Below are 27,697 nucleotides of genomic sequence, written 5' to 3'. Positions count from 1 at the left end.
ATCGTCACACCATTTGTACTCACACATTATTCAACCTTCTGCATTTGGGCAGGTCACTGACAATTTGATTGGGCATACACCCCTACCTCTGCGTCTAGATTTCTCCCAACCCCTTCTTCCTTATATATAAAGTGTTTTTAGACATCCAGGCCAGCAATGAAGAAAACCTAAACCTAAAACATTTTATGGAATAGGGAGTCAAAAAGATCATTACACCATTTTATTTCCCATGTCCTATTTATACAACAGCTGCCATGCGAGTGATCGGACATGAGACTTCACCTGGCAGTAAGAGAAGCCGGCGCAGTGTCATTTAAATCCCTGTACATGGATTTCTTGTTTTTAGTTCTAGTTTAAATGAGCCGGGTCCAATACACCCAGGAAGCCTGGTTGCTCGTGCTTTAAAGGATGAAGTTGCACTGCGATTGCCTGAACGGGCTGCTGAAATGTTTTGACAAGATATAAATAATTACCTTTCTGATTTGCGAATGCACAGGAGGCAGTCATTGAGCTACACTGCCGTCATAAAATATACAGGCAGAAATATGCTGCCCATTAATACCACAGCTCCTCTGCCAGCAACGCCTGAGAGTCATCCACCCAACCGATGAGCCAAAGGCGATTCGTCATACATTTAACATATGTTCTTCCCCTGGACGCGTGTGACCTAAAACATAAAACATGTGTAAATTGTAACGAATTGCAGCACACTTAAAAACAAAACAGAAAAAAAAAAATGTTTCACACTAACATATGATCTATCACAGTCACCCTCCACCAATTTGATGTGAAAAAGATACTTTCTCTCCGAGAGTGATAAAAGAAAGGGGTTCGGGTTATGTATACATCTGCGCGCTTCCCTCTGACGCACCGCGGAATTCTCCCACCCGACAACACATTAGTGGGGCAAGAAACAGAATCTGTTCTGACAGGTCTGTTCCCTCTGCAGCAACATGTGCGTCAGCTCCACTGGTTTATATTCATATCATGCACACAAAAGAAAATACAATGTCATAATTACAATTCATGTGAATAAGCAGATCACTTTTTGGCAAATTGTCCTCTTGAAAGGGATTTCGGGTAGAAGCCTTTCATCGGGGACTATATGTATATATAGAGCGGCCCTGTAAAAGAATACAAATTATTACTCTCACCTCCAGTGTAATAATATTATGGGCAGTGGCGTAAGTTTATCCCAGTTGTCCGGAGGCAAGAAAAATATTGGTGCCCCCCCCCCTTATATATCATCCGTGAGTCAATAAGATGCCATTTTGAGATCCGAACTTCACCCATTTTACACGGGTCCGAGGCAGACTCGGATCCTCCCACCTTGCTCGGTTAACCCGAGCACGCCCGAACGTCATCATCCCGCTGTCGGATTCTCGCGAGATTCGTATTCTATATAAGGAGCCGCGCGTCGCCGCCATTTTCACTCGTGCACTGGTGATGATAGGGAGAGGACGTGTGCAGCGTTCTCTCAGTTGTGTTCAGTGTGCTGCAAATATCTGTGCTCAGTGTGCTGCAAATATCTGTGCTCAGTGTGCTTGCAAATATCTGTGCTCAGTGTGCTGAAGTGAAAATATCTACGTTCTCTGCCTGAAAAACGCTCCATATCTGTGCTGCATTGTAGTATATAGTAGGAGGACAGTGCAGAATTTTGCTGACCAGTGACCACCAGTATTATATCAGTACGGTACAGTAGTCCACTGCTCTACCTACCTCTGTGTCGTCAAGTACACTATCCATCCATACCTGTGGTGCATTTTAGTTGTTGTGCGCAGTATATATAGTAGGGGGACAGTGCATAATTTTGCTGACCACCAGTATATAATATATAGCACTACGGTACAGTAGTCCACTGCTCTACCTACCTCTGTGTCGTCAAGTATACTATCCATCCATACCTGTGGTGCATTTAAGTTTTGCGCAGTATATATATATATATATATATATATATATATATATATATAGTAGGAGGACAGTGCATAATTTTGCTGACCACCAGTATATAATATATAGCAGTACGGTACAGTTGTCCACTGCTCTACCTACCTCTGTGTCGTCAAGTATACTATCCATCCATACCTGTGGTGCATTTAAGTTTTGCGCAGTATATATATAGTAGGAGGACAGTGCATAATTTTGCTGACCACCAGAATATAATATATAGCAGTACGGTACAGTAGTCCACTGCTCTACCTACCTCTGTGTCGTCAAGTATACTATCCATCCATACCTGTGGTGCATTTAAGTTTTGCGCAGTATATATATAGTAGGAGGACAATGCATGATTTTGCTGACCACCAGTATATAATATATAATAGTACGGTACAGTAGTCCACTGCTCTACCTACCTCTGTGTCATCAAGTATACTATCCATCCATACCTACCTGTGGTGCATTTAAGTTTTGCGCAGTATATATATAGTAGGAGGACAGTGCATAATTTTGCTGACCACCAGTATATAATATATAGCAGTACGGTACAGTAGTCCACTGCTCTACCTACCTCTGTGTCGTCAAGTATACTATCCATCCATACCTGTGGTGCATTTCAGTTTTGCGCAGTATATATATATATATAGTAGGAGGACAGTGCATAATTTTGCTGTCCACCAGTATATAATATATAGCAGTACGGTACAGTAGTCCACTGCTCTACCTACCTCTGTGTCGTCAAGTATACTATCCATCCATACCTGTGGTGCATTTAAGTTTTGCGCAGTATATATATAGTAGGAGGACAGTGCATAATTTTGCTGACCACCAGTATATAATATATAGCAGTACGGTACAGTAGTCCACTGCTCTACCTACCTCTGTGTCGTCAAGTATACTATCCATCCATACCTGTGGTGCATTTAAGTTATGCGCAGTATATACATAGTAGGAGGACAGTGCATAATTTTGATGACCACCAGTATATAATATATAGCAGTACGGTACAGTAGGCTACTGCTCTACATACCTCTGTGTCGTCAAGTATACTATCCATCCATACCTGTGGTGCATTTTAGTTGTTGTGCGCAGTATATATAGTAGGAGGACAGTGCATAATTTTGCTGACCACCAGTATATAATATATAGCAGTACGGTACAGTAGTCCACTGCTCTACCTCTGTGTCGTCAAGTATACTACAAAAGTTCAGTAAAATGACCCAAAAATCTAAATTAAAAGCATCTGATGAGAAGCGTAAACTTGCCAATATGCCATTTACGACACGGAGTGGCAAGGAACGGCTGAGGCCCTGGCCTATGTTCATGGCTAGTGGTTCAGATTCACATGAGAATGGAAGCACTCATCCTCTCGCTAGAAAACTGCAGTGCCACTCCTAGATGGGCCAGGTGTTTGTGTCGGCCACTTGTGTCGCTTAGCTTAGCCATCCAGCGACCTTGGTGTACCTCTTTTTTTCTTTGCATCATGTGCTGTTTGGGGACTATTTTTTAAATCTGCCATCCTGGCTGACACTGCAGTGCCACTCCTAGATGGGCCAGGTGTTTGTGTCGGCCACGTGTGTCGCTTAGCTGAGCCATCCAGCGACCTTGGTGCACCTCTTTTTTTCTTTGCATCATGTGCTGTTTGGGGACTATTTTTAAATCTGCCATCCTGTCTGACACTGCAGTGCCACTCCTAGATGGGCCAGGTGTTTGTGTCGGCCACTTGGGTCGCTTAGCTTAGTCATCCAGCGACCTCGGTGCAAATTTTAGGACTAAAAATAATATTGTGAGGTGTGAGGTGTTCAGAATAGACTGGAAATGAGTGGAAATTATGGTTATTGAGGTTAATAATACTATGGGATCAAAATAACCCCCGAATTCTATGATTTAAGCTTTTTTTGAGAGTGTTTTTTGTAAAGAAACACCCAAATCCAAAACACACCCGAATCCGACAAAAAATTTTAGGGAGGTTTTGCCAAAACGCGTCCGAATCCAAAACACGGCCGCGGAACCGAATCCAAAACCAAAACACAAAACCCGAAAAATGTCCAGTGCACATAACTAATTTTTTAACTATAGGAAGCTACTACAAAACCGTTGCAACTAGGCAGATCTATGTAGGGGTCCAGCCACACACTACATAGATCTGCTCAGTCACTCATAATGCTGATTATTTCTCTGACAATTAATTTGCAAGTGTCATATCCAGGATTAGAACCCACAACCTATTACACTGGTAGCATGCACCTTACTTATGGAGATATCTGCTCTTGCATAGGAACTATGAGAATTCTAACTATATGAAATTACGTGTAATTGTCAGAGAAATAACTTCATATAGTTAGAATTCTCATGTTTCCTTTATAGGAGCAAATAGCTTCATCAGTAAGGTGTCTGCTTCCAGTGTATCTATAATAAAGAGGGTGTGATTTGTAAGATGCAGTGACTAGTGGGGAAGTCGAATACGGAAGAGATACCGGCTACTGTCATTTAACTTAATTGATTAATGTCGCTGAACACACGGAACAGGAGGAGAGGTGCCCCCCTTCAAAGCAGGAGCCCGGCGGCAGCTGACTCCGTTGCCTCCCAGGGTTCTGTCTCTGGGTTGTGCTCCAGGATGGAATTATAGAGACCAACAAACATAAGAAAAACAAGTGCATCAGAGCCTCATTAACTTCTGTTTTATTACGTCATGAAATTAGGGGACTGTTTTTATATACTGTAGGTAGATTTGTGGATGCCGCTTTGCTTTTCTGCATAGCGCGTATTTTGCCTGTTTCAGGTGCGGATGCACTGCGGATGTAGCAGCTATCTTTTTCCGTGAAGGAGCTGCGAGGCGCCGCAAGTGAAGCTGCTGCACACAAGTGAACAGAAACAGCCAGCAAAGCCATCGCAACTTGCTAAGCTACTGCGTACTCCATCGCAACCACGACGCAGATGCAAGAAACGCGGACTCCCTGAGTGCCTCCACTGTCATGCATAGTGGCCGCAGGAGCTGCGACGCTGGCGCCATGTTTTATGCATATGAGATTGCAGTTGCACATCGAGACATGCCCCAAAACTGGTCACGACATGCGTGCATTTTACAGACACTCCCAGTTACCTCCCCCAAAACCTCTTCCTGTCAATCACTGATTCCACACTGCAAGCTGCATCGCAAAGGTATCTTGGCACATGTGTACTGCGGCCGCAGTGCACGCACAGTCTGACGATAATTGCTCAGTTGTGACACCATCAAAGTTATGACTGCATCTGAATTAGGTCCATTGTGCCCAACTGATGCACAAGGAACCAGATTCAAAATATAGCGTGCCACCTGATCCCTATCACCTTTGTCAGATGGGTAAAAAAACATTGAGCAGTTTTGCAGGAAAAGTATTCTGTAGCCACCAGCTAAACTGGGGACACCTCTATCAATGTGCAGCCTGAGCACTGCCAAAGTCATCTATACATCTATCCCACAACTGAACGCCTTGTGATGACACACAATGATGTGATGTCTTATCTGTGATGCTATAAAACATTTACCCCTTAGTCTGTGGCTACCTTTATCAGTGTGACTGGAGTCTGACATCCCTACTCTGTGCTGCTGGGGATCCTGCTCCTTCCACTATATAACTCTCAGTCTGTGTCTTCCTGTATCAGTGTGACAGGAGCCTGACATCCCTACTCTGTGCTGCTGGGGACCCTGCTCCTTCTACTATATAACTCTCAGTCTGTGGCTTCCTGTATCAGTGTGACAGGAGCCTGACATCCCTACTCTGTGCTGCTGGGGACCCTGCTCCTTCTACTATATAACTCTCAGTCTGTGGCTTCCTGTATCAGTGTGACAGGAGCCTGACATCCCTACTCTGTGCTGCTGGGGACCCTGCTCCTTCCACTATATAACTATCAGTCTGTGGCTTCCTGTATCAGTGTGACAGGAGCCTGACATCCCTACTCTGTGCTGCTGGGGACCCTGCTCCTTCCACTATATAACTCTCAGTCTGTGTCTTCCTGTATCAGTGTGACAGGAGCCTGACATCCCTACTCTGTGCTGCTGGGGACCCTGCTCCATCCACTATATAACTCTCAGTCTGTGGCTTCCTGTATCAGTGTGACAGGAATCTGACATCCCTACTCTGTGCTGCTGGGGACCCTGCTCCTTCTACTATATAACTCTCAGTCTGTGGCTTCCTGTATCAGTGTGACAGGAATCTGACATCCCTACTCTGTGCTGCTGGGGACCCTGCTCCTTCTACTATATAACTCTCAGTCTGTGGCTTCCTGTATCAGTGTGACAGGAGCCTGACATCCCTACTCTGTGCTGCTGGGGACCCTGCTCCTTCCACTATATAACTCTCAGTCTGTGGCTTCCTGTATCAGTGTGACAGCAGTCTGACATCCCTACTCTGTGCTGCTGGGGACCCTGCTCCTTCCACTATATAACTCTCAGTCTGTGGCTTCCTGTATCAGTGTGACAGCAGCCTGACAGCCCTACTCTGTGCTGCTGGGGACCCTGCTCCTTCCACTATATAACTCTCAGTCTGTGGCTTCCTGTATCAGTGTGACTGAAGCCTGACATCCATACTCTGTGCTGCTGGGGACCCTGCTTCTTCCACTATATAACTCTCAGTCTGTGGCTTCCTGTATCAGTGTGACAGGAGCCTGACATCCCTACTCTGTGCTGCTGGGGACCCTGCTCCTTCCACTATATGACTCTCAGTCTGTGGCTTCCTGTATCAGTGTGACTGAAGCCTGACATCCATACTCTGTGCTGCTGGGGACCCTGCTTCTTCCACTATATAACTCTCAGTCTGTGGCTTCCTGTATCAGTGTGACAGGAGCCTGACATCCCTACTCTGTGCAGCTGGGGACCTTGCTGCTTCCACTATGTAGCTCTCAGTCTGTGGCTTTCTGTATCAGTGTCACATGAGTCTCACATCTCATCCCTACTCAGTGCTGCTGGGGACCCTGCTCCTTCCAATATATAACTTTCAGTCTGTGGCTTCCTGTATCAGTGTGACAGGAGCCTGACATCCCTACTCTGTGCTGCTGGGGATCCTGCTCCATCCCCTATATACCTATCAGTCTGTGGCTTCCTGTATCAGTGTGACAGGAACCTGACATCCCTACTCTGTGCTGCTGAGGACCCTGCTCCTTCCACTATATAACTCTCAGTCTGTGGCTTCCTGTATCAGTGTGACAGGAGCCTGACATCCCTATCCTGTGCTGCTGGGGACCCTGCTCCTTCCACTATATAACTCTCAGTCTGTGGCTTCCTGTATCATTGTGACAGGAGCCTGACATCCCTACTCTGTGCTGCTGGGGACCCTGCTCCTTCCACTATATAACTATCAGTCTGTGGCTTCCTGTATCATTGTGACAGGAGTCTGACATTGCTTCTCCCTGCTCCTTAGGGTGTAGTATGGTATGCCGGCGGTCGGGCTCCTGGCGACCAGCATACCGGCACCGGGAGCCCGACCGCCGGTATACCGACAGCGTGGTGAGCGCAAATGAGCCTTGCTATTTATTCTCCCTCCGGGGGGGTCGTGGACCCCCACAAGGAAGAAAATCTGTCGGTATGCCGGCTGTCGGGATTCCGGCGCCGGTATACTGTGCGCCGGGATCCCGACAGTCGGCAACCTGAAGACCACCCGCTCCTTCCACTATATAACTCTGTCTGTGGCTTCCTGCAGCCCCCATTCACCTCCTCACAACGTGTCACTGCCCCTGTCACAAGCACCCTTGGTCTCCCTAACAAAAATGCACATATTCACTGCCTCTTACAAGATAAGAACACGAATCTCCTGAAATAATCTGTGCTTCTGTGGTAACTACTGTACTCTAACTAGTGATGTGCACCGGACATTTTTCGGGTTTTGTGTTTTGGTTTAGGATTCGAATCCGCTGCCGTGTTTTGGATTCGGACGCGTTTTGGCAAAACCTCCCTGAAATTTTTTTGTCGGATTCGGGTGTGTTTTGGATTCGGGTGTTTTTTTTTTAAAAACCCTAAAAAACAGCTTAAATCATAGAATTTGGGGGTCATTTTGATCCCATAGTATTATTAAACTCAATAACCATAATTTCCACTCATTTCCAGTCTATTCTGAACACCTCACACCTCACAATATTATTTTTAGTCCTAAAATTTGCACCGAGGTCGCTGGATGGCTAAGCTAAGCGACACAAGTGGCCGACACAAACACCTGGCCCATCTAGGAGTGGCACTGCAGTGTCAGGCAGGATGGCACTTCAAAAAAATAGTCCCCAAACAGCACATGATGCAAAGAAAAAAAGAGGCGCACTAAGGTCGCTGTGTGACTAAGCTAAGCGACACAAGTGGCCGACACAAACACCTGGCCCATCTAGGAGTGGCACTGCAGTGTCAGACAGGATGGCACTTCAAAAAAATTGTCCCCAAACAGCACACGATGCAAAGAAAAAAAGAGGCGCACCAAGGTCGCTGTGTGACTAAGCTAAGCGACACAAGTGGCCGACACAAACACCTGGCCCATCTAGGAGTGGCACTGCAGTGTCAGACAGGATGGCACTTCAAAAAAATTGTCCCCAAACAGCACATGATACAAAGAAAAAAAGAGGCGCACCAAGGTCGCTGTGTGACTAAGCTAAGCGACACAAGTGGCCGCACAAACACCTGGCCCATCTAGGAGTGGCACTGCAGTGTCAGACAGGATGGCACTTCAAAAAAATTGTCCCCAAACAGTACATGATGCAAAGAAAAAAAGAGGCGCACCAAGGTCGCTGTGTGACTAAGCTAAGCGACACAAGTGGCTGACACAAACACCTGGCCCATCTAGGAGTGGCACTGCAGTGTCAGACAGGATGGCACTTCAAAAAAATTGTCCCCAAACAGCACATGATGCAAAGAAAAAAAGAGGCGCACCAAGGTCGCTGTGTGACTAAGCTAAGCGACACAAGTGGCCAACACAAACACCTGGCCCATCTAGGAATGGCACTGTAGTGTCAGACAGGATGGCACTTCAAAAAAATTGTCCCCAAACAGCACATGATGCAAAGAAAAAAAGAGGCGCACCAAGGTCGCTGTGTGACTAAGCTAAGCGACACAAGTGGCCGACACAAACACCTGGCCCATCTAGGAGTGGCACTGCAGTGTCAGACAGGATGGCACTTCAAAAAAATTGTCCCCAAACAGCACATGATGCAAAGAAAAAAAGAGGCGCACCAAGGTCGCTGTGTGACTAAGCTAAGCGACACAAGTGGCCGACACAAACACCTGGCCCATCTAGGAGTGGCACTGCAGTGTCAGACAGGATGGCACTTCAAAAAAATTGTCCCCAAACAGCACATGATGCAAAGAAAAAAAGAGGCGCACCAAGGTCGCTGTGTGACTAAGCTAAGCGACACAAGTGGCCGACACAAACACCTGGCCCATCTAGGAGTGGCACTGCAGTGTCAGACAGGATGGCACTTCAAAAAAATTGTCCCCAAACAGCACATGATGCAAGGAAAAAAGAGGTGCACCAAGGTCGCTGTGTGACTAAGCTAAGCGACACAAGTGGCCGACACAAACACCTGGCCCATCTAGGAGTGGCACTGCAGTGTCAGACAGGATGGCACTTCAAAAAAATTGTCCCCAAACAGCACATGATGCAAAGAAAAAAAGAGGCGCACCAAGGTCGCTGTGTGACTAAGCTAAGCGACACAAGTGGCCGACACAAACACCTGGCCCATCTAGGAATGGCACTGTAGTGTCAGACAGGATGGCACTTCAAAAAAATTGTCCCCAAACAGCACATGATGCAAAGAAAAAAAGAGGCGCACCAAGGTCGCTGTGTGACTAAGCTAAGCGACACAAGTGGCCGACACAAACACCTGGCCCATCTAGGAGTGGCACTGCAGTGTCAGACAGGATGGCACTTCAAAAAAATTGTCCCCAAACAGCACACGATGCAAAGAAAAAAAGAGGCGCACCAAGGTCCCTGTGTGACTAAGCTAAGCGACACAAGTGGCCGACACAAACACCTGGCCCATCTAGGAGTGGCACTGCAGTGTCAGACAGGATGGCACTTCAAAAAAATTGTCCCCAAACAGCACATGATGCAAAGAAAAAAAGAGGCGCACCAAGGTCGCTGTGTGACTAAGCTAAGCGACACAAGTGGCCGACACAAACACTTGGCCCATCTAGGAGTGGCACTGCAGTGTCAGACAGGATGGCCCTTCAAAAAAATTGTCCCCAAACAGCACATGATGCAAAGAAAAAAAGAGGCGCACCAAGGTCGCTGTGTGACTAAGCTAAGCGACACAAGTGGCCTACACAAACACCTGGCCCATCTAGGAGTGGCACTGCAGTGTCAGACAGGATGGCACTTCAAAAAAATTGTCCCCAAACAGCACATGATGCAAAGAAAAAAAGAGGCGCACCAAGGTCGCTGTGTGACTAAGCTAAGCGACACAAGTGGCCGACACAAACACCTGGCCCATCTAGGAGTGGCACTGCAGTGTCAGACAGGATGGCACTTCAAAAAAATTGTCCCCAAACAGCACATGATGCAAAGAAAAAAAGAGGCGCACCAAGGTCGCTGTGTGACTAAGCTAAGCGACACAAGTGGCCGACACAAACACCTGGCCCATCTAGGAGTGGCACTGCAGTGTCAGACAGGATGGCACTTCAAAAAAATTGTCCCCAAACAGCACATGATGCAAGGAAAAAAGAGGCGCACCAAGGTCGCTGTGTGACTAAGCTAAGCGACACAAGTGGCCGACACAAACACCTGGCCCATCTAGGAGTGGCACTGCAGTGTCATACAGAATGGCACTTCAAAAAAATTGTCCCCAAACAGCACACGATGCAAAGAAAAAAAGAGGCGCACCAAGGTCGCTGTGTGACTAAGCTAAGCGACACAAGTGGCCGACACAAACACCTTGCCCATCTAGGAGTGGCACTGCAGTGTCAGACAGGATGGCACTTCAAAAAAATTGTCCCCAAACAGCACATGATGCAAAGAAAAAAAGAGGCGCACCAAGGTCGCTGTGTGACTAAGCTAAGCGACACAAGTGGCCGACACAAACACTTGGCCCATCTAGGAGTGGCACTGCAGTGTCAGACAGGATGGCACTTCAAAAAAATTGTCCCCAAACAGCACATGATGCAAAGAAAAAAAGAGGCGCACCAAGGTCGCTGTGTGACTAAGCTAAGCGACACAAGTGGCCGACACAAACACCTGGCCCATCTAGGAGTGGCACTGCAGTGTCAGACAGGATGGCACTTCAAAAAAATTGTCCCCAAACAGCACATGATGCAAAGAAAAAAAGAGGCGCACCAAGGTCGCTGTGTGACTAAGCTAAGCGACACAAGTGGCCGACACAAACACCTGGCCCATCTAGGAGTGGCACTGCAGTGTCAGACAGGATGGCACTTCAAAAAAATTGTCCCCAAACAGCACATGATGCAAGGAAAAAAGAGGTGCACCAAGGTCGCTGTGTGACTAAGCTAAGCGACACAAGTGGCCGACACAAACACCTGGCCCATCTAGGAGTGGCACTGCAGTGTCATACAGAATGGCACTTCAAAAAAATTGTCCCCAAACAGCACACGATGCAAAGAAAAAAAGAGGCGCACCAAGGTCGCTGTGTGACTAAGCTAAGCGACACAAGTGGCCGACACAAACACCTGGCCCATCTAGGAGTGGCACTGCAGTGTCAGACAGGATGGCACTTCAAAAAAATTGTCCCCAAACAGCACATGATGCAAAGAAAAAAAGAGGCGCACCAAGGTCGCTGTGTGACTAAGCTAAGCGACACAAGTGGCCGACACAAACACCTTGCCCATCTAGGAGTGGCACTGCAGTGTCAGACAGGATGGCACTTCAAAAAAATTGTCCCCAAACAGCACATGATGCAAAGAAAAAAAGAGGCGCACCAAGGTCGCTGTGTGACTAAGCTAAGCGACACAAGTGGCCGACACAAACACTTGGCCCATCTAGGAGTGGCACTGCAGTGTCAGACAGGATGGCCCTTCAAAAAAATTGTCCCCAAACAGCACATGATGCAAAGAAAAAAAGAGGCGCACCAAGGTCGCTGTGTGACTAAGCTAAGCGACACAAGTGGCCGACACAAACACCTGGCCCATCTAGGAGTGGCACTGCAGTGTCAGACAGGATGGCACTTCAAAAAAATTGTCCCCAAACAGCACATGATGCAAAGAAAAAAAGAGGCGCACCAAGGTCGCTGTGTGACTAAGCTAAGCGACACAAGTGGCCGACACAAACACCTGGCCCATCTAGGAGTGGCACTGCAGTGTCAGACAGGATGGCACTTCAAAAAAATTGTCCCCAAACAGCACATGATGCAAGGAAAAAAGAGGTGCACCAAGGTCGCTGTGTGACTAAGCTAAGCGACACAAGTGGCCGACACAAACACCTGGCCCATCTAGGAGTGGCACTGCAGTGTCATACAGAATGGCACTTCAAAAAAATTGTCCCCAAACAGCACACGATGCAAAGAAAAAAAGAGGCGCACCAAGGTCGCTGTGTGACTAAGCTAAGCGACACAAGTGGCCGACACAAACACCTTGCCCATCTAGGAGTGGCACCGCAGTGTCAGACAGGATGGCACTTCAAAAAAATTGTCCCCAAACAGCACATGATGCAAAGAAAAAAAGAGGCGCACCAAGGTCGCTGTGTGACTAAGCTAAGCGACACAAGTGGCCGACACAAACACCTGGCCCATCTAGGAGTGGCACTGCAGTGTCAGACAGGATGGCACTTCAAAAAAATTGTCCCCAAACAGCACATGATGCAAAGAAAAAAAGAGGCGCACCAAGGTCGCTGTGTGACTAAGCTAAGCGACACAAGTGGCCGACACAAACACCTGGCCCATCTAGGAGTGGCACTGCAGTGTCAGACAGGATGGCACTTCAAAAAAATTGTCCCCAAACAGCACATGATGCAAAGAAAAAAAGAGGCGCACCAAGGTCGCTGTGTGACTAAGCTAAGCGACACAAGTGGCCGACACAAACACCTGGCCCATCTAGGAGTGGCACTGCAGTGTCAGACAGGATGGCACTTCAAAAAAATTGTCCCCAAACAGCACATGATGCAAGGAAAAAAGAGGTGCACCAAGGTCGCTGTGTGACTAAGCTAAGCGACACAAGTGGCCGACACAAACACCTGGCCCATCTAGGAGTGGCACTGCAGTGTCATACAGAATGGCACTTCAAAAAAATTGTCCCCAAACAGCACACGATGCAAAGAAAAAAAGAGGCGCACCAAGGTCGCTGTGTGACTAAGCTAAGCGACACAAGTGGCCGACACAAACACCTTGCCCATCTAGGAGTGGCACTGCAGTGTCAGACAGGATGGCACTTCAAAAAAATTGTCCCCAAACAGCACATGATGCAAAGAAAAAAAGAGGCGCACCAAGGTCGCTGTGTGACTAAGCTAAGCGACACAAGTGGCCGACACAAACACCTGGCCCATCTAGGAGTGGCACTGCAGTGTCAGACAGGATGGCCCTTCAGAAAAATTGTCCCCAAACAGCACATGATGCAAAGAAAAAAAGAGGCGCACCAAGGTCGCTGTGTGACTAAGCTAAGCGACACAAGTGGCCGACACAAACACCTGGCCCATCTAGGAGTGGCACTGCAGTGTCATACAGAATGGCACTTCAAAAAAATTGTCCCCAAACAGCACACGATGCAAAGAAAAAAAGAGGCGCACCAAGGTCGCTGTGTGACTAAGCTAAGCGACACAAGTGGCCGACACAAACACCTTGCCCATCTAGGAGTGGCACTGCAGTGTCAGACAGGATGGCACTTCAAAAAAATTGTCCCCAAACAGCACATGATGCAAAGAAAAAAAGAGGCGCACCAAGGTCGCTGTGTGACTAAGCTAAGCGACACAAGTGGCCGACACAAACACCTGGCCCATCTAGGAGTGGCACTGCAGTGTCAGACAGGATGGCCCTTCAGAAAAATTGTCCCCAAACAGCACATGATGCAAAGAAAAAAAGAGGCGCACCAAGGTCGCTGTGTGACTAAGCTAAGCGACACAAGTGGCCGACACAAACACCTGGCCCATCTAGGAGTGGCACTGCAGTGTCAGACAGGATGGCACTTCAAAAAAATTGTCCCCAAACAGCACATGATGCAAAGAAAAAAAGAGGCGCACCAAGGTCGCTGTGTGACTAAGCTAAGCGACACAAGTGGCCGACACAAACACCTGGCCCATCTAGGAATGGCACTGTAGTGTCAGACAGGATGGCACTTCAAAAAAATTGTCCCCAAACAGCACATGATGCAAAGAAAAAAAGAGGCGCACCAAGGTCGCTGTGTGACTAAGCTAAGCGACACAAGTGGCCGACACAAACACCTGGCCCATCTAGGAGTGGCACTGCAGTGTCAGACAGGATGGCACTTCAAAAAAATTGTCCCCAAACAGCACACGATGCAAAGAAAAAAAGAGGCGCACCAAGGTCGCTGTGTGACTAAGCTAAGTGACACAAGTGGCCGACACAAACACCTGGCCCATCTAGGAGTGGCACTGCAGTGTCAGACAGGATGGCACTTCAAAAAAATTGTCCCCAAACAGCACATGATGCAAAGAAAAAAAGAGGCGCACCAAGGTCGCTGTGTGACTAAGCTAAGTGACACAAGTGGCCGACACAAACACCTGGCCCATCTAGGAGTGGCACTGCAGTGTCAGACAGGATGGCACTTCAAAAAAATTGTCCCCAAACAGCACATGATGCAAAGAAAAAAAGAGGCGCACCAAGGTCGCTGTGTGACTAAGCTAAGCGACACAAGTGGCCGACACAAACACCTGGCCCATCTAGGAGTGGCACTGCAGTGTCAGACAGGATGGCACTTCAAAAAAATTGTCCCCAAACAGCACATGATGCAAAGAAAAAAAGAGGCGCACCAAGGTCGCTGTGTGACTAAGCTAAGCGACACAAGTGGCCGACACAAACACCTGGCCCATCTAGGAGTGGCACTGCAGTGTCAGACAGGATGGCACTTCAAAAAAATTGTCCCCAAACAGCACATGATGCAAGGAAAAAAGAGGTGCACCAAGGTCGCTGTGTGACTAAGCTAAGCGACACAAGTGGCCGACACAAACACCTGGCCCATCTAGGAGTGGCACTGCAGTGTCATACAGAATGGCACTTCAAAAAAATTGTCCCCAAACAGCACACGATGCAAAGAAAAAAAGAGGCGCACCAAGGTCGCTGTGTGACTAAGCTAAGCGACACAAGTGGCCGACACAAACACCTTGCCCATCTGGGAGTGGCACTGCAGTGTCAGACAGGATGGCACTTCAAAAAAATTGTCCCCAAACAGCACATGATGCAAAGAAAAAAAGAGGCGCACCAAGGTCGCTGTGTGACTAAGCTAAGCGACACAAGTGGCCGACACAAACACCTGGCCCATCTAGGAGTGGCACTGCAGTGTCAGACAGGATGGCCCTTCAGAAAAATTGTCCCCAAACAGCACATGATGCAAAGAAAAAAAGAGGCGCACCAAGGTCGCTGTGTGACTAAGCTAAGCGACACAAGTGGCCGACACAAACACCTGGCCCATCTAGGAGTGGCACTGCAGTGTCAGACAGGATGGCACTTCAAAAAAATTGTCCCCAAACAGCACATGATGCAAAGAAAAAAAGAGGCGCACCAAGGTCGCTGTGTGACTAAGCTAAGCGACACAAGTGGCCGACACAAACACCTGGCCCATCTAGGAATGGCACTGTAGTGTCAGACAGGATGGCACTTCAAAAAAATTGTCCCCAAACAACACATGATGCAAAGAAAAAAAGAGGCGCACCAAGGTCGCTGTGTGACTAAGCTAAGCGACACAAGTGGCCGACACAAACACCTGGCCCATCTAGGAGTGGCACTGCAGTGTCAGACAGGATGGCACTTCAAAAAAATTGTCCCCAAACAGCACACGATGCAAAGAAAAAAAGAGGCGCACCAAGGTCGCTGTGTGACTAAGCTAAGCGACACAAGTGGCCGACACAAACACCTGGTCCATCTAGGAGTGGCACTGCAGTGTCAGACAGGATGGCACTTCAAAAAAATTGTCCCCAAACAGCACATGATGCAAAGAAAAAAAGAGGCGCACCAAGGTCGCTGTGTGACTAAGCTAAGCGACACAAGTGGCCGACACAAACACCTGGCCCATCTAGGAGTGGCACTGCAGTGTCAGACAGCATGGCACTTCAAAAAAATTGTCCCCAAACAGCACATGATGCAAAGAAAAAAAGAGGCGCACCAAGGTCGCTGTGTGACTAAGCTAAGCGACACAAGTGGCCGACACAAACACCTGGCCCATCTAGGAGTGGCACTGCAGTGTCAGACAGGATGGCACTTCAAAAAAATTGTCCCCAAACAGCACATGATGCAAAGAAAAAAAGAGGCGCACCAAGGTCGCTGTGTGACTAAGCTAAGCGACACAAGTGGCCGACACAAACACCTGGCCCATCTAGGAGTGGCACTGCAGTGTCAGACAGGATGGCACTTCAAAAAAATTGTCCCCAAACAGCACATGATGCAAAGAAAAAAAGAGGCGCACCAAGGTCGCTGTGTGACTAAGCTAAGCAACACAAGTGGCCGACACAAACACCTGGCCCATCTAGGAGTGGCACTGCAGTGTCAGACAGGATGGCACTTCAAAAAAATTGTCCCCAAACAGCACATGATGCAAAGAAAAAAAGAGGCGCACCAAGGTCGCTGTGTGACTAAGCTAAGCGACACAAGTGGCAGACACAAACACCTGGCCCATCTAGGAGTGGCACTGCAGTGTCAGACAGGATGGCACTTCAAAAAAATTGTCCCCAAACAGCACATGATGCAAAGAAAAAAAGAGGCGCACCAAGGTCGCTGTGTGACTAAGCTAAGCGACACAAGTGGCCGACACAAACACCTGGCCCATCTAGGAGTGGCACTGCAGTGTCAGACAGGATGGCACTTCAAAAAAATTGTCCCCAGACAGCACATGATGCAAAGAAAAAAAGAGGCGCACCAAGGTCGCTGTGTGACTAAGCTAAGCGACACAAGTGGCCGACACAAACACCTGGCCCATCTAGGTGTGGCACTGCAGTGTCAGACAGGATGGCACTTCAAAAAAATTGTCCCCAAACAGCACATGATGCAAAGAAAAAAGAGGCGCACCACAGGTATAGAATGTACATGGATAGTATACTTAATGACGACACAGAGGTAGGTACAGCAGTGGCCTTCCGTACCGTACTGCTATATATAGGGGTGGTCTTCTGTTTGCCGGCGGTCGGGCCCCCGGCGCTCAGTATACCGGCGCCGGGAGCCCGACAGCCGGAATACCGACAATTATTTTCCCTCGTGGGGGTCCACGACCCCCATAGAGGGAGAATAAAATAGTGTGGCGCGCGTAGCGCGCCACCGTGCCCGTAGCGTGGCGAGCGCAGCGAGCCCGCAAGGGGCTCATTTGCGCTCGCCAAGCTGTCGGTAAGCCGGTGGTCGGGCTCCCGGCGCCGGGATGCTGGTCGCCGGGAGCCCGACCGCCGGCCAGCCGTAGTGAACCCATATATAGTATACTGGTGGTCACTGTGTCAGCAAACTGCAAAACTAAAATGCACCACAGGTATAGAATGTAGATGGATTGTATACTTAATGACGACACAGAGGTAGGTACAGCAGTGGCCTTCCGTACCGTACTGCTATATATAGTATACTGGTGGTCACTGTGTCAGCAAACTGCAAAACTAAAATGCACCACAGGTATAGAATGTAGATGGATAGTATACTTAATGACGACACAGACGTAGGTACAGCAGTGGCCTTCCGTACCGTACTGCTATATATAGTATACTGGTGGTCACTGTGTCAGCAAACTGCAAAACTAAAATGCACCACAGGTATAGAATGTAAGTGGCTTGGGGGCAAGGGGCTGCAGGGGCGCCACTGACTTTGCACAGATTGACATGCGGACGAGCGTCCGCATGTCAATCTGCGGTCTCCTTCCCTCCGCTGCTGTGTTGGAGGGACACGGAGGGCACCGCGCGCGCCTCTCCAGTGTCCCTCCTGGCTCTCCGGCCGGTCTAATAAAGGAAGTGCCGTTCGTGAGCTCTGATTGGCTCACGAACCGGCACTTCCTTTATTAGACCGGCAGGAGAGCCAGGAGGGACACAGGAGAGGCGCACTATGCGCTCCGTGTCCCTCCAACACAAAGGAGCGGGGTGGGGGGGGGGGGGAGGGGAGGAGCAGGCACTATGGGGGAATATCTGGCACTGGGGGCATATACCTGGCACTGTGGGCATATACCTGGCACTGTGGGGGAATATCTGGCACTGGGGGCATATACCTGGCACTGTGGGGGAATATCTGGCACTGGGGGCATATACCTGGCACTGTGGGGGAATATCTGGCACTGGGGGCATATACCTGGCACTGTGGGCATATACCTGGCACTGTGGGGGAATATCTGGCACTGGGGGCATATACCTGGCACTGTGGGGGAATATCTGGCACTGGGGGCATATACCTGGCACTGGGGGCATATACCTGGCACTGTGGGGGAATATCTGGCACTGGGGGCATATACCTGGCACTGTGGGGGAATATCTGGCACTGGGGGCATATACCTGGCACTGTGGGGGAATATCTGGCACTGGGGTCATATACCTGGCACTGGGGGCATATACCTGGCACTGTGGGGGAATATCTGGCACTGGAGGCATATACCTGGCACTGTGGGGGAATATCTGGCACTGTGGGCATATACCTGGCACTGTGGGGGAATATCTGGCACTGGGGGCATATACCTGGCTCTGTGGGGGAATATCTGGCACTGGGGGCATATACCTGGCACTGTGGGGAATATCTGGCACTGGGGGCATATACCTGGCACTGTGGGGGAATATCTGGCACTGGGGGCATATACCTGGCACTGTGGGCATATACCTGGCACTGTGGGGACATATACCTGGCACTGTGGGCATATACCTGGCACTGTGGGAGAAGATCTGGCACTGGGGGCATATACCTGGCACTGTGGGGGAATATCTGGCACTGTGGGCATATACCTGGCACTGTGGGGGAATATCTGGCACTGGGGGCATATACCTGGCACTGTGGGGGAATATCTGGCACTGGGGGCATATACCTGGCACTGTGGGGGAATATCTGGCACTGGGGGCATATACCTGGCACTGTGGGGGAATATCTGGCACTGGGGGCATATACCTGGCACTGTGGGGGAATATCTGGCACTGGGGGCATTACCTGGCACTGTGGGGGAATATCTGGCACTGAGGGCATATACCTGGCACTATGGGGGAATATCTGGCACTGGGGGCATATACCTGGCACTGTGGGGGAATATCTGGCACTGGGGGCATATACCTAGCACTGTGGGGGAATATCTGGCACTGGGGGCATATACCTGGCACTGTGGGGGAATATCTGGCACTGGGGGCATATATCTGGCACTGGGGGCATATATCTGGCACTGTGGGGGAATATCTGGCACTGGGGGCATATACCTGGCACTGTGGGGGAATATCTGGCACTGGGGGCATATATCTGGCACTGTGGGCATATACCTGGCACTGTGGGGGAAGATCTGGCACTGGGGGCATATACCTGGCACTGTGGGGGAATATCTGGCACTGGGGGCATATACCTGGCACTGTGGGGGAATATCTGGCACTGGGGGCATATACCTGGCACTGTGGGGGAATATCTGGCACTGGGGGCATATACCTGGCACTGTGGGCATATACCTAGCACTGTGGGGGAATATCTGGCACTGGGGGCATATACCTGGCACTGTGGGGGAATATCTGGCACTGGGGGCATATACCTGGCACTGTGGGGGAATATCTGGCACTGGGGGCATATACCTGGCACTGTGGGGGAATATCTGGCACTGGGGGCATATACCTGGCACTGTGGGGGAAGATCTGGCACTGGGGGCATATACCTGGCACTGTGGGGGAATATCTTGCACTGGGGGCATATACCTGGCACTGTGGGAGAAGATCTGGCACTGGGGGCATATACCTGGCACTGTGGGGGAATATCTGGCACTGGGGGCATATACCTGGCACTGTGGGGGAATATTTGGCACTGGGGGGAGCAGGCACTGAGGGGGCATATGTGGCACTGGGGGCATATACCTGGCACTGTGGGGGAATATCTGGCACTGGGGGCATATACCTGGCACTGTGGGGGAATATCTGGCACTGGGGGGAGCAGGCACTGAGGGGGCATATGTGGCACTGTGGGGGAATATTTGGCACTGGGGGCATATACCTGGCACTGTGGGGGAATATCTGGCACTGGGGGCATATACCTGGCACTGTGGGGGAATATCTGGCACTGGGGGCATATACCTGGCACTGTGGGGGAATATCTGGCACTGGGGGCATATACCTGGCACTGTGGGGGAATATCTGGCACTGGGGGCATATACCTGGCACTGTGGGCATATACCTGGCACTGTGGGGGAAGATCTGGCACTGGGGGCATATACCTGGCACTGTGGGGGAATATCTGGCACTGGGGGCATATACCTGGCACTGTGGGAGAAGATCTGGCACTGGGGGCATATACCTGGCACTGTGGGGGAATATCTGGCACTGGGGGCATATACCTGGCACTGTGGGGGAATATTTGGCACTGGGGGGAGCAGGCACTGAGGGGGCATATGTGGCACTGGGGGCATATACCTGGCACTGTGGGGGAATATCTGGCACTGGGGGCATATACCTGGCACTGTGGGGGAATATCTGGCACTGGGGGGAGCAGGCACTGAGGGGGCATATGTTGCACTGTGGGGGAATATTTGGCACTGGGGGGAGCAGGCACTGAGGGGGCATATGTGGCACTGGGGGGGGGGTATATGTGGCACTGGGGGCATGTACCTGGCACTGTGGGGGAATATCTGGCACTGGGGGCATACACCTGGCACTGTGGGGGAATATCTGGCACTGGGGGCATATGTGGCACTGGGAGCATGGCCCTAGCAATAAGCACTACCCCCTAGCAACGAGCATGACACCCAGTGCATGAAACCCCTGGCAACAAGCATGACACCCAGTGCATGAAACCCCTGGCAACGAGCATGACACCCAGTGCATTAAACCCCTGGCAAAGAGCATTACACCCTGAGCATGAAAACCCCTGGCACCGTGCATGGAACCAAGAGCATGAAACCGCTGGCAACGAGCATGACACCCAGTGCATGAAACCCCTGGCAACGAGCATGACACCCTGAGCATGAAAACCCCTGGCACCGTGCATGGAACCAAGAGCATGAAACCCCTGGCAACGAGCAGGTAATTTAAAAGTAATTAGAAGCCTTACTGTAGAACTTAATGTGTAATGGGCATTACGGTGTGTGGCATAATGTATCACGGACATTGCGCTGTGTGTCGTAATGTGTCAGGCATTACGGTGTGTTGTATACTATATCACGGGCATTGTGGTATGTGGTATAATGTCTCAGGATCATTGTGGTGTGTGTCATACTGTGTCACAGACATTGTATGTGCTATAATGTATCAGGGGCATTGCAGTGTGTAGCATAATGTATAACGGGCATTGCGATTCCTGTCATAATGTGTCACAGGCATTACGGTGTGTGGCATAATGTGTCGGGGGCATTACAGTGTGTGCATATTGTGTCATGTGCATTATTGTGTGTGGCATAATGGCTAAGGCCATTGCAGTATGTGGAATAATGTATACTGGGCATTACTGCAATGCCACGCCCCTTTACGCAAAGCCACACCCATTTCAACAAAGCCACACCCCCTTTTTGGCGGCGCGCGCCTACGACGCGCACATATTTGTCCCTTTGCTAGTGCCAATTATGGGGGTTATGGGGGTGGGGGGCGCCGAAGGATTTTTTGGCTTGGGGGAGAAAAATTTCTAGTTACGCCACTGACACAGAGGTAGGTACAGCAGTGGCCTTCCGTACCGTACTGCTATATATAGTATACTGGTGGTCACTGTGTCAGCAAACTGCAAAACTAAAATGCACCACAGGTATAGAATGTAGATGGATAGTATACTTAATGAATGACGACACAGAGGTAGGTACAGCAGTGGCCTTCCGTACCGTACTGCTATATATAGTATACTGGTGGTAACTGGTCAGCAAAACTCTGCACTGTACTCCTCCTATATAATATTATACTGGTGGTCCCCAGTCCCCACAATAAAGCAGCACACTGAGCACAGATATTGAGTGTTTTTCAGGCAGACAACGTATACTGGTGGTCACTGTCAGCAAAACTCTGCACTGTACTCCTGCTATATAATACAGCTGCTCCCCAGTCCCCACAATTAAGCAGTGTGAGCACAGATATATGCAGCACACTGAGCACAGATATGGAGCGTTTTTTTCAGGCAGAGAACGGATAACTGGTGGTCACTGATCAGCAAAACTCTGCACTGTACTCCTCCTATATTATACAGCTGCTCCCCAGTTCTCCCCACAATTAAGCAATAATGCACAATCAAGTTCAACAATAACGGAGAGGACGCCAGCCACGTCCTCTCCCTAACATTTCCAATGCACGAGTGAAAATGGCGGCGACGCGCGGCTGCTTATATAGAATCCGAATCTCGCGAGAATCCGACAGCGGGATGATGACGTTCGGGCGCGCTCGGGTTAACCGAGCCATACGGGAGAATCCGAGTATGGCTCGGACCCGTGTAAAAAGGGTGAAGTTCGGGGGGGTTCGGTTCCCGAGAAACCGAACCCGCTCATCACTAACTCTAACTGGCTACAGGTTTTAACATCCCCACACATTTCAACATTGAACAGCAAAATGACAAACTGTTGATCTGTGGAGGGTTAGATGCTCCATCCTGGTTCTGTCCAGGTTTTTGTACCGTTAGATTATGATGACATTAATTCTGTGACTTATATTTGCTGTTGTGATGGGGTGAGGAAGGGGGGAGGGGATGACCTGTCACATTACTTTACTTACCGATGTAGTGTAGGGTAAGGATGAGACCAAGCCTGTCACAGATGTTAAAGTTTCCCAATTGGAGCTTTTTGCCCTTTGTACTTCCCGTCGTCGACCCTGCGGCCCGCAGGAATGAAAAGACTCTTTATTGAGATCCCTCTTTTTCGCACATGTAGAGTTTTATGCGAGGCGAGGAAGAGGCTCTTTTCCATCTCACATGTGCCAGAGGGAAATGGCATAGCAACGCACAAGGTCACGCTTTACTAAAAATATATGTCTGACATATGGTCTTAATAGAACACACAGCATCAGGCCAAGCCGTCCACCAAGAGGGAACATTGGGAATGTTTATATCACATATCTTGTCCTTGTGTGTTGCAACATGAGAAACAAGTTAGCATGCAAATATAGCATTCACCGGCTGGGCTGGCTGCTCGGCTGATCCGTTCTCCGCTGCGGTCAGGCGCCGTGTCAGGGTGCATTAGGAGTAACACAGTCCTATTATTTTATAAGACATCCTTTTCTGAAATAAGGGCCAGAAAGGAAGACTCTGTAAAAGTAATAGCAGTATGCAGAGTTATTATTAGACGGAAAAATGCGCACCGCCTGGGGGTCTTGGCTGCAGCGGACCCCCCCCCCCTCGCCAACCGTCTCTCCCCCTTTAACCCTTTATGTACAGCATAAATCTAAATGAACTGTGTCAAATAAGTAATAGCAAATATCTAATATCTGGTTTTGAGCCAGAGAATACAGATAGGAATTGAGGATGACGAACAGGGGTTGCATACAGGTGTGTCGTGATTGTCCCTCTGTGCTTAGGCAACTACACAAGTGTATTGTGGACACAGATTTGCATAGTGAAAAGTTAAATGAAGCATCTTTTGTACAAGATCAGACACAAACACATACTGAACCTGCATTGATCTGGAGGGGTGGTCTTCTGTATGCCGAATGTCGGGATCCCGGCGCACAGTATACCGGCGCCGGAATCCCGACACCTGGCATACCGACAACTATTCTCCCTCGTGGGGGTCCACGACCCCCCTGGAGGGAGAATAAAATAGTGTGACGCGCGTAGCGCGCCACCGTCCCCGCAGCGTGGCGAGCGCAGCGAGCCCGCAAGGGGCTCCTTTGCGCTCGCCCGCTGTCGGTATGCCGGCGGTCAGGCTCCCAGCGCCGGTATGCTGGGCGCCGGGAGCCCGAGCGCCGGCATACCGTACGACACCCATCTGGAGTACTGTCTGCAGGTGACTGGAAGGATGGTGTGATGGCACCAATATAATCTGGTACATGCTTCGGAGACCAGGGTTGCAATTATAGGTGACGCAGTCTAATGCGTTTCATTATATCTCCATTGGCGACAGGAGAGACAGAACTTGTCCTTCTTCTGTCAGGAGTTACAGGACACGTGAATGAGGATGATGTGAGCGGTATATTGAGACGAAAAGAGTGATGAATGCGGCATATTTCTGATAGAAAACCACATCCGGGGATACAAGGGGGGTCATTCCGAGTTGCTCGCTCGCTAGCAGTTTTTAGCAGCCTTGCAAACGCATAGTCACCACCCACTGGTTAGTGTATTTTCGCTTTGCAGAAGTGCGAACGCCTGTGCAGCAGAGCGCCTGCAAACACATTTTGTGCAAAACAAGACCAGCCTTGTAGTTACTCCTCGTGAGCGTTGATTCTAATGACGGAGGGATGGCTTTTGACATCATACACCCGCCCAGCGAACGCCCAACCACGCCTGTGTTTTTTCAGCCACGCCTGCGTATTTCCAAACACTCCCAGAAAATGGTCAGTTGACACCCAGAAACACCCACTTTCTGTCAATCTCTTTGCGTTCGGCTGTGCGTTTGGAATTGTCGCTAGAACCAGTGCAAAACCACAAAGGACTTTGTACTCATACGACGCGCGTGCGCATTGCGATGCATATGCATGCACAGATTAGCCATTTTTTTTACTGATCGCTTCGCAGCGAACAACGGCAGCTAGCGATCAACTCAAGGTGCGTTGTGTTGTCTCAATGTCAATTCCGTGGTCAGCGTGGATGAATAGACACATTAACGTCATCACAATTCTTATCTCATACAGGGATATGACACGTTTCTTTATAAATGGACCGTAATAGCTGGGGTTTAAAAAAAAAATACTGTATATCAGGTATTACAGAATACTTTACACTTATATATTATTAATTAAGAACAAATTAGGACATTTTGGTGCCCAAGTTAGTTTTGTTTTACGGTGAATTCATAGATGCAAATTCCAAAACCTACAATTTCACAATTATATTAACTGTCTCCCTGGAATAAGCAATAAAAACTGAGAGATCAGATTGAGGATATAAATATTTACAACATTTTGTGAAGATTTACTGCATTTCACAAGAAATTATATAGCTCCAGATTTATCAAGCTTGGAGCAGAGGCGTAACTAGGGTAGGGCGAGTGTGGCACGTGCCCTGGGCGCCTTGGCAGGCCCAGCAGAGGGGGGCGCCGCCGGCGGCCAGGGCATCATGCCCCACTCGTCCCCGTCACGCTGCAATGTGAGGGGAGGAGAGCGCAGCGTCTCTCCCTCTCCTCACCGCCGCTGCCAGCAGCGCTGCGTGTGTCCGGTCTCTGGCGGCGTTAGCCAATCAGAGCTTGCGGACCGGCTCCTGATTGGCTGCCGGTCCGTGAGCTCTGATTGGCTAGCGAACCGGCGCCACATAGCTGCCGCCGGAGACCTGGAGCCTTGAGGGGCAGAAGAGGCGCTGCGCTCTCCTCCCCTCACATAGCACAGAGGGAACGGGAAGAAGCAGTGAGTGAGCGGGGGGGGGGGGCATGTAACTGGAACTGTGGGGCATGTATCTGGCACTGTGGGGCATTGTAACTGGCACTGTGGGGCATGTATCTGGCACTGTGGGGCATGTATCTGGCACTGTGGGGCATGTAACTGGCACTGTGGGGCATGTATCTGGCACTGTGGGGCATGTATCTGGCACTGTGGGGCAATGTAACTGGCACTGTGGGGCATGTATCTGGCACTGTGGGGCATGTAACTGGCACTATGTGGCATGTAACTGGCACTGTAGGGGCAATGTGGGGCAATGTAACTGGCAATGTGGGGCAATGCAACTGGCACTGTGGGGCAATGTAACTGGCACTGTGGGGCATTTTCAGTGGCCACACCCCTACTGGTGCGTGGCCTCGCCCATTTTTAGCCTTTTTGTGTTTTGTTTTTTTTTGGGGGGGGGGGGGGGGGGGGGGGGGGGCACTCTTCATCTTGCCCTGGGCTCCGAAAACCCTAGTTACGCCTCTGGCTTGGAGAGGTATAAAGTACCAGCCAAACAGCCCTAACTGTCATGTTACAGACTCAGGGGGATATGTACTAAGCAGTGATAAAAGTGGAGAAGTGAGCCAGTGGAGAAGTTGCCCTTGGCAACCAATCAGCTGCTCTATATACTTTTATAGTATGCAAATTATAAATGTTACGTAAATGCTGATTAGTTGCCATGGGCAACTTCTCCACTGGCTCACTTCTCCACTTTTATCACTGCTTAGTGCATGTCCCCCTCATTTTGAAAAATGACAGGAGCTGGTTGGTTGGTCGTTTTTTTTTTTTTTTAATAAGTGAATTAGGTGAAGAACATGAATCTAACCTATCCAAAATGATTTTAGTTAAAAAAAAAAATATATATTTTTTAAAATTACCCCCAAACATCGGAAAATCAATCGGGAACATTGCGAACATCGGTAACATCGCGACTTTAGTTTTTAGAGCCCGGACAGCTGCCAGGTACACAGGGGAGTTTGGGGGTGGCTTGGGGTGATGATTTAAACTTACCAGTGGTTGCTATTGTCTGCAGCCGCTGGGAGTGGGGGATCCTGCCGTGCTGACCGATCAGCAATGATCAGCAGTACGGCAACACTGGGTGCTGGAAGACAGAGGGACCTGCTGCCACACCTGCACTTCCCACCTGCTGCCACAGACAAAATTCTCAACACCTTACCTGTTGGGGGGCACTTGAGGGATGAGGATGAGAACCTTTGAGATTGTGATGTCACTGGATTTTCCTTTATTGATGGATATTGTGTTTGCCTAAGAATCTGGCCCTTTGTGTTGGCAGAATAGCTTCATTTCAGCGGCTCGACGATGGCCTCATTTAGATGGAAGAATCAGGCGTCATTGTGCGCTGTAATGTATAGGAAGTGGGCGATGTACTCCGTGGCGGAACAGCTACATTCTTCACCAAACATTGTGAGCCGAAGGGAAATTGTCTCCGCTTGAACTGACGACAAGAGGGCTGAATAGATGGCACACGATACAGAGTGAGGAGGGCCTGGGAAGAGCGTGTCCTGGACAATGGCCGACCGGACGGGAACAAGAGCCCATTAGAGCAGTACAAAGGGGCACGTCTGAGGAAGGAGGCCCAGCTACACTGCGGAGGGGGTGAGGTTGTCACCTGCAGACAGGTGAATGCTTGTACGAAGAAACCCGAGCAGGACGAGGACAGATCCGATCTCTTCTACCACAATCAATAAAAGAGACTTAGCATCAATAGCTCGCCACTTGTAGTGAAAAGAGTGCTGCCTGTATGTCATGTAAAGACAAAGAAATGCTATCATTAAACACAGTCTTGTAAGTGTGACACCCCCTCAGTCCGTGCCCTGCCAGGTGCTGCAGCCTGGGCTGTATGAATGTGTCCACATACTTCTCTATTCTCAGTGACGCAGTGCCTCCACCCAAATCTTTGCTGTTGCTTGTAGATTGCAGAATGGATTCTGGTATCATGGGTGCACTCCGGAGTACCTATCACCAATGCACAGCCATATTTCATCGCATCTCCACTTGCGACAAAGGAG

The 27,697-nt window shown here is 49.5% G+C and overlaps 1 long non-coding RNA gene across 1 annotated transcript; it reads right to left on the bottom strand.

Moving 5' to 3' along the window:
* Window positions 1-205: 205 nt before the first annotated feature.
* LOC134969622 (uncharacterized) lies at window positions 206-27,697 on the bottom strand. Its single transcript, XR_010189510.1, has 4 exons — window positions 26,845-27,697; window positions 22,875-23,403; window positions 1,022-1,124; window positions 206-667 (listed from the first exon to the last, which is right to left on the bottom strand). It is a non-coding gene; the product is annotated as an uncharacterized LOC134969622 (long non-coding RNA).

Source organism: Pseudophryne corroboree, chromosome 11, assembly GCF_028390025.1.
Source record: "Pseudophryne corroboree isolate aPseCor3 chromosome 11, aPseCor3.hap2, whole genome shotgun sequence".
NCBI classification, from domain to species: domain Eukaryota; kingdom Metazoa; phylum Chordata; class Amphibia; order Anura; family Myobatrachidae; genus Pseudophryne; species Pseudophryne corroboree.
Note: the sequence above shows the minus strand (reverse complement) of the source record. Positions and strands in the feature narration are given on the sequence as shown.